The sequence below is a fragment of the Chenopodium album genome, chromosome 27, assembly GCF_948465745.1.
Source record: "Chenopodium album chromosome 27, dcCheAlbu1.1, whole genome shotgun sequence".
Taxonomy (NCBI): domain Eukaryota; kingdom Viridiplantae; phylum Streptophyta; class Magnoliopsida; order Caryophyllales; family Amaranthaceae; genus Chenopodium; species Chenopodium album.
In genome coordinates this window covers 26,895,753-26,904,985 of record NC_137860.1, presented here as the reverse complement: position 1 = coordinate 26,904,985, position 9,233 = coordinate 26,895,753, and positions in this window count along the sequence as shown.

Sequence of the window (9,233 nt, the reverse complement as noted above, 5' to 3'; positions counted from 1 at the left end):
AAACGTTCCAAATGTAAGAAATAGCCCAAACCTAAACGAGTTTTATCTTTTGTGGGCTGAGCTTGTATTTCTGTAAAGATAATACAGCCCATTGGTCCAAGTATCTTGTGTGGGCTCTGGATTGTTGTTTGAAGGGCTTTAAAGTGTTTGTGGTGTGGTCTTTATTCCTTTTCACCTTACAATCATTAACTCAAAATTATCGTGCTAAACATACTTTGGTTAGAACTTAGAAGAGAGGGGGTGATGGTTAGACTTAAACTATGTTACATTCGGCTAATTTTTATTTAATTATGTGATATAGATCCAAGTACATTAAGGGCCTGTTCTCATTGACTGAACTCAGCTGAATTGTACTGAACTGAACTGATCTGAGCTGAACTAAACTGAACTGAACTGAACTGAATATTTTATAAGAGAAGGAAATTGGGAGCTGAAAACTGAACTGAACTGAGCTGAGCTGAGCTGAACTTGACTGAACTGAACTGAATTTCAACGTAAGAGAACAGGCCCTAAGTTTGTAATTCAAGAGGTTTGATAATGTAAGTTTTGTCTAAGAAATTCATCATAGTTGAGTTTTGGGCCAATAAGGATTACCAATTTCAATTTACATTATATCCAATGATTTTAAATGAGTTAGGTACAATTCATTTTTGACAACTTAAGTTTAACGTCCTCTTAAAAAATTTAAATACTTGAAAAATAAGTTGAGTTAAACTCAGATAATTGAATATTATTAGACAACAACACACTTAAGCAGATTATGAGTGCCATTTTCAAAGGAGATGTCATTGTATAATGTTAAGAAATTTTTGGTTAGGTCATATTTTGTATACTTTATTTCCACTTATTAGGTTTAGAAAAATTAAGATTAAACAACATAGGTTCACAAGAGATTGATTTTAGAAAATAAGTTATATTGAGTGTTAATGAAGGACACTCAAGTTAAACATGTAATTAAAATAAGATTAATTTATTTTAGGTAAGTGAAAATTAGACAAATAGGATACTCTCATATATGCTTTTGTTTTTCAGTTTTCCTACTCGTATTTCTTTTAAATTAAGAGATTTAATTCTGAAAGGAAAAAAAAAAAGAGGATACTCATACAATCACATATCACACAATACTAGGCTACAACATGTGTCATTTTGTTAAGCTTTTACTCGTAGTCAAATTTTGGAAACATCACTTTGATGCACACTATATATATGCTATTTTCTCAAATTTATATTGTTATTTCTATTTATATTTTTCAAAATAAAATAGTTAAAGTATAATAGAAAGAACAAATATGGGAGTAGTATATATATATATATATATATATATATATATATATATATATATATATATATATATATATATATATTTGTTTGGGGTGGGGGGGGGGGGGGTGGGAATCAAATTTAAAGTTTGTTGTATAATTGGTCAATCAAATGTACAAAAACTTTAACACTCTTCAATCCCATCTATATTATATACATCGTGTTTTACTTATGCAATTTTTTGTAGATTTCTAATTCGAGTCGGGTTGACATGTGAGGGGTTTTGGTTCGATAAGACCCTTCTCCTTACCTATAAAAAAATGTAGTATGTTGCGTGTATATAAGATAATTGCAAGCATTTGTTTTATTAAACATGCTCTTGTACCTAATCAACCATTTTTTGTTTTTTCAAGCTTTAAGACCCTGTTCTTTTGAGCTTCTGGGCAGAGCAGAGCAGATTTCAGCAGAGCAGAGCAGATTGAAGCAGAGCAGAGCAAAGCAGAGCCAAGCAGAGCAGAGCAGATTTCATTAATATTAATATTATTATTATTACTAATATTATTATAATTACTAATATTATTATTACTATTATTATTATTATTATTATTATTTTTACTATTATTATTATTATTATTATTATTATTATTATTATTATTACTACAATTATTATTATTACTACTGCTACTGCTGCTGCTGCTACTACTACTACTACTACTACTACTACTACTACTACTACTACTACTACTACTACTACTACTACTACTACTACTACTACTACTACTACTACTACTACTACTACTACTACTACTACTACTATAATCATTAAATTTTATTATTAAATATTAATTATAATTAATAATATTTATATTATTAAATATTAATTATATTATTATTATTAATATTATTATTATCAAATATTAATTATGTTACTATTAATATTATTATTATTAAATATTAATTATATTATTATTAATATTATTATTATTAAATATTAAATATTAATTATTATTATTATTAAATATTAATATTTAATAATATTATTATTATTAAATATTATATATTATTATTATTAAATATTAATTATATATTATTATTATTAAATATTTATTATTATTATTAAATATTATTTATATATTATTATTATTAAATATTAATTATATATTATTATTATTAAATATTTATTATTCTTATTAAATATTATTTATTTATTATTATTATTAAATATTAATTATTATTATCATTAAGTATTAATTATTTATTATTATTATTATTAAATATACATTATTATTATAATAATTCAATATTAAGTATTAATTTTAAGCAGAGCAGAGCAGGGCAGATTGAAGCAGAGCAGAGCAGATTTCAGCAGAGCAGAGCAAAGCAGAGCAGATTTCAGCAGAGCGAAACAGAGCAAAGCAGAGCAGAGCAGCTCTAAAGAACGGGGCCTAACTCTGGTATCACATACATAATAACATTATAACATTAACTACCAACTTGCTAAGTTGCTGCTACAAAAAAAAAACTACTCCCTCCGTCCCTAAATTACATTCCTGTTTGGAAATTTACACGGGAATTAAGGAGAGAAGAATAAGACAAATAACAATAATTAGATAATGCAATGGGAAGTACAAAGATAGAATAGTTATTACTCATGACATGTCATGGCATGTCATCAATCCTTTGCAAAAAAAAAGGACCAATCACATGCTCCTAATTGAAAATTTTTAACCAATCATATTCATTGTAATTTGGCACAAGGATTATGAGTGAGATTAGGTAAGGATGAGTGAGAAAGCATTAAATATAAAACAAAAAAAGAGAGTTGATTTACTAAAAAAAACTTACCAAAGATAGAAAGGAGGAATGTAATTTTGGAATACCAAAAATGGAAAGGAGGAATGTAATTTAGGGACGGAGGGAGTACCAACCTGCTACGGTTTTTGGCCACAGACAATCAAAGAGTTACAAAGAAGACACTTGGTATGGCTAGGTTGAGCCGTTGAGGTACTGAAGAAATGTGTGACAAAATATAGGCACAAGGGAAGCATGATAAGAGACATTATTATGCAATTTATGCATTACTCCGTAGAGTCATAGGTCATGTTTGGGTCTCATTGTTAATAAAAAAGAACAACAAGACTTTATAGATACGAATACACGATACAACTTGTTAAATAATCGAAACTCTGTGTAGGCACAATCCTGCCTAACCAACTACCCCTAAGCATATAGTCTTCCTTTATTTACCTATAAACTTGAAAATTTTTGTATCAAATTAAATGTTAATGTTTGAAGTTGGTAAAATCTCTAATCCACTTCAAGCTAAAAAAAACAAAATTAACATAAATGAAGCAAGCCTAAATTAGGTGACCCAAGGATATACATCGTTGCTAGGCAAAAATGTAACCAGATTAACCCTCAAACATTACATCAAACCACCCACTATCACCTCACATCATCATCCAACTTTATAGTATAACTCCATAACTATATTTATATTTATATAATAAGGTAATATTTCAACCATCAAAATATAGTTTATGTCACATGTCTTGTCATATCCCACTCACTGCTAAGCTATACTGTTAGTACTACCACTCTGAATACATACTTGCACATTTCAGAGACTTTCGCAGCTACCTGAGCGTGATAATGACGTAGCTGTATTTTTATCTGGCCTCATTTATTTTACTATCTTTGCTTTTAATTTTACGTCCTTTCATTTTTGGTTTTTATTACAACTCCAATCGTAAAATATAAAGTGTGACATTAATGCATTTTTATTAGTGAGGACAAAATTGCACCTTCTAAAAGGATCATGTCAATTATGTTGTTGGATTTGTAATTTGGTGAATTGTTGACACGATAAAAATACTATGTTTGTTGCTTGAGTTTGTATACGAGTATCAATGATTTTTGCAATATTTTAGAACTTTATCAAAGGGAAGTTGGTCTAATCAATGTTGTGAATAATTGTTAATATTATACGTTAGATGCCGTAGATCACATCATTCTACTACTTTCCAAAACCCAAAGGTTCATACATAAAAGTATAAGCACTACTTGTAATCAAGCAAGATTTTTCCTAGTAGAGAAGTTGCATTTTACAATTATGAAGAGGTTGTGAATTGAAATGGCCAATTTGGATGAAGATTACCTTACCCTTACCCTTCCCCTCCACTTACAAAGGATTTTATCTGCTAATTTGGGCCAAGTTGCCCCTTTGGAGGTTTTGGCTTGGTAAGGCCTTCTCTTGAGGGAGCCCCCATTGATCTTATTAATAAACAACTTATGTTAATATAACGGCAATTTCGTGTGTAAATAAAACAAAACATTTACAACTGTATTGATCAGATTTATGGTGTATAAGTTTGACGCGTTTGTTGTACTAATATGATGAGCTGGACAAAAGTTTACTTAATTAAACTCAATCGTTTTGACTGACACCGGATCATTGAAGCTTCCTCCTTCCTCATTCAATTCCCCGATCTCCCCTCACCTTCCACTGATACCATCTTCCTTGTTTCCACCTCCCACCAAAGATACGACCAGCAACACTACCATCTCCACCGCCGAATCGATACCCTATGAAATAAGGGTGAAAAAGCTTGATCAAACCCAAATGGTAGAAGATGAAAGCACGCAACAACGAAGTTGTTATGCCAAGGCACATGTGGCCAATTTTTCCACTTCATCTTATCAAGTTTACAACTATACCTCCAAAAAATTACTGACAAATGACGATTTTATCATGTTGATTAACATATTTTGTCAATTAAATAGACCTCCCTTCTCCTTGCCTAAATAATAAAACTTTGTAACCATACAATGTCGTCTGGCATGTAAAAACTTGTTACCAATTAATTAAGGTTTTTATCCCACTAAGGGTCTGTTCTCATTGACTGAACTCAGCTGAACTGAAATGAATATTTTATAAGAGAAGGAAATTAGGAGCTGAACTGAACTGAACTGAACTGAACTGAACTGAACTGAACTGAATTTCAACGTAAGAGAACAGGCCTTAAGAGGCAATTTGGGGTGAGAATTCTCTCACCAATCTCACCACTGCTAGGGATATTGTCCACTAACTTGGGTTCATTAACCCGTGAGAGGTTTTAGTCTTACTAGGCTATCTTCTTACCTACTTGCACTGTATTTTAAATAATTACATCCCCTTGACTGACATATGTGTTGATGCACAACTTTAGCCATTATGTATTTAATTTTGTATTAGTCTTACTTATTAATACTAGTATTATATTATGGAAATACAAACATTGGGAATTTGTGACCAATCCAAATATTGTATCCAAATTTTTGAATTATATATATATTACAATTAAGTCAAAGTACTTATGCGAATAATGCAAAAGTCAAAGTGATATAGTTATTCGAATATAAAAGGTGTATTAAAAAGAATTAAAAGTATACTTGTATTAGTACGAGTATATTTGTATCACAGTAGTAATTAAATTGCATTTTACAATTTTAGGCTATGTTTAGATCACCTTATTTAATTAATGATAAAGTACATTAAACATTATTATCATTATTATTTTATTGTGCTTATATATAATTATTTTTGTTATATTAATTATTAGTATTAAATTATTATTAATTATCAATAGTTTAGTTTAAATTAGTAAATTTCAGTCCAAAAGCACAAGGACTAAAGCCCGGTTAACTTCACCTTATTTTTGTTGAACTGAAATTATTTTTATTAAGGCATGCTCTGACTTACTGAACTGAGCTGAACTGAACTGGACTAAACTAATTGGAGCTGAACTGAACTGAACTGAACGAACTGAATTGAATAGAGCTGAAATGAATATTTTATGAGAGATGGAAATTAGAAGCTGAACTGATTGGAGCTAAACTAAACTGAATTGAACTTAACTTAACTTAACTTAAGCTGAAGAGAATAGGCCCTAAATTGAAGTTTTTTTTGGTAAACTTAGATTATTTCTATTGAACATAATTAATTTTATTGAACTAAAATTATTTTTACTGATTCTCTATTACTACGTATATAATTTCTTTGAAGTTACTGATTTTGATTGAGCTAAAATTATTTTCACTGAACTGAACTTATTTTTATTGATATAAAATTATTTTTACTAAATTGAATTATTTTTACCGAATATCATATTTTGAAGGTGAAGTACGAGTGAACATGGCCTAAGTATTAAGTTAATCAATATGAGTAATTATGTTAGGCACTATTCTACTAATCTTACTTTTACTTATTGTAGAAATCACAAGTTCAAATCATGATTAACAAATTTAGATAAGACATTGAAAAAAACCACAAGTTCGTATTATAATTAAGATAAGGGTTTGTTCTATCTACCTTATTTCTATTTATTTCACCAAAAAAAATAATACTCGTATTCAATTGTGTATGGAGGAATAAAAGGTACCCAAAATTCTGATAGCTATTTGTATTAATCTAATTTGTTGGCGTATTGAGAATATGATTATTGTCTATTAATTGAGATGTTTAAAGGTTCACTCAACTCGTTTCATATGTTAACAATTCAGAGTATTTTAGCATGGTTGTAAACAAAGTTGGACACTACAAATATCATGTCATTTTACTTCTCAAGCACTTGATTTTGCTGAATTACTCGAACTACGTATATTGCCCAAAGTCCCAAACCCTTTCCAAAGGCGTAGACGTGGCCGGCTGGTTGTTTTTCACAATGATGCCACTCCAAAGTCTTTGTTACTCTTTTAGGGTATTTAATGAAATTCTCTTGCATTAGAAAAAGAGTAATGATATAACCCTAACCATTCATTGATACATTTCCTCTTTTTATATTGACGTTAAATATAGAGTGTTGGTATTCTTAACCAAATTCATTGTAATTAATTGTAGCTCGTGATTATATATAAGGATAGTAAATATTTATGTGGAGTCTCTTTAGACCGATCATGTCTCAATATCAATATGCGTTTTCGAATTTTTATTTATTTATTTATTTTTATAATTGTCACAAATAAAACTTTACAAAGTGTGATAAAATCAAGTATCTCTTGATGTATTTAATGTTATTGTAGCTTAATATTCAATTCCATTACATATTTTCTTTCATAAACAATAACCATGAAATAACAAAACAATTTTCAAAGACTTCTAAAAGCCGCTTTACATTGCGTTTATTTTGGCCGGAAAATGTACCTTATTAAAAAGCGATTAACCAAAACATGTGATGCTCTCAAAACATTTTGCTCTACACAAAAAATACACTTGCTACTCCGTAATTAAACAAAATACTCTTTCATTCTTAAATAATTTTTTTTTGTTTTTTAAAAATAATCAAGTGTACATTATAATTTTTTTTTTAAAAAAAAGCCAAAGTAAATAACGAAATACTTAAAAATAACAAATGTACATTATAGATTATTAATCCAAAATTAAATCGTCAAACAAGATCAATCTCTAATCTCAAATGCATATCATATTCAATATAATTAATTATCCTATTGCGGTATAGTGTTTTATTAAATTGAATTGTCAAACAAGATCGATCTCTAAAATCTCAAATGCAAAAAATCATCATGGTCAATTAATTTTCCTCTTCATATTATATTTAGTAAAAAAGTAGGTATAATTTATAAAAATAGATTCTCAAAAATAGCAAGGGACAATAAATATTATGGAGAAGGTTTATTACTCCTTAAAATATTGTAAGTGAAGCTAAGCTAGAAATCGAGAGTCGAGACGCATGCAAGAGACTCATCATTCTGTCCTCTGTCTCCCACGCAATCTCTCTCTTCTTTCTTCCCCCCATTTTCTCCTTTTTTGTTTTTTTTTTCAAAAATCTTTTTTTTTTTCTGAACCATAACAGCTTCTTCCATTTTTGTCCCTCCATTTTTATACTTATTTACCATTTTTGCCATCAATATTAACTGTCTATTTTTAACCTAAGTTATAGCTATGATCATTATTAAAGTACCCTATGTTTTGTTAACTTTGGTAACTAAATTTGACATCAAAGTTTGGGCGGCCCCACCTCTTTATAATTTGTTGTTAGGGACAGTACATAAGCATTGGATGTGGATGTTGAGCAGTAAAAATTTCATAGTTACTACAGTAAATTTTAGTTTTTACCGTGCATGTAAATGTAACCTAGATTGATTTAGCTTCCATATTGTTTACATGGGAACTTGAAGTAAAGTGGAAAATTTTGTGCACCATGCATTTGTGGTTATGGAACTTTCATAGTTTTCCTTTATATGAGTAGTATCATGCAAGTAAAGTTAGTAATCCAATCAACTTTGAGAATCGTTTATACTTATCCAATAAATTTACCTTCCATATTATTTATCGAGGTATGTTTAATTTGATTGAATTTGGTTGATTTAAACTTAATTATTCAGTTATATGAATTTATTGAAACATGATGTTTATATTAAGGTATTAACATCAAATTGATTATTAGGGTATCTTTTCTCTCAATGATGATAAATTATCTATGAAAAAGAATATTCTAATTATAGAGGCTAATAATAATATTGATATCTTTCTCACTTGTTTATAAAAACTAGATTTGGAAATTTTTGCAAATATTATGACATATATAATTGACCTTTTAAAATTTATGATAGATTATCTTTCTTACCACGAGAGTAGTTAGTTCTTAGCAAACACAACGTTTAATGCATGATAATATAACCGACATTTATTCTGACATGTAAAACTTCTTATACACACTAAAATTGCCAGAATTGTATGTATAACAGATATTACAGTGTAAACAAGAATGAACTCGAAACGCCTCTATTTTTGTTACAGCCAGCTGCACTACAGTTGGAAAAGAGAAACCTCTTTATTTGGTTAGACAATTCTAAAAAATAAGTCCATAGACAACAAAAAGAGGAAGAGATCTTGCAAATCACACTTACTAGCATGCATATATACACATTGCCAACTTAAGAGCATGCATGATAAACATGACCTTTTTCCCTAA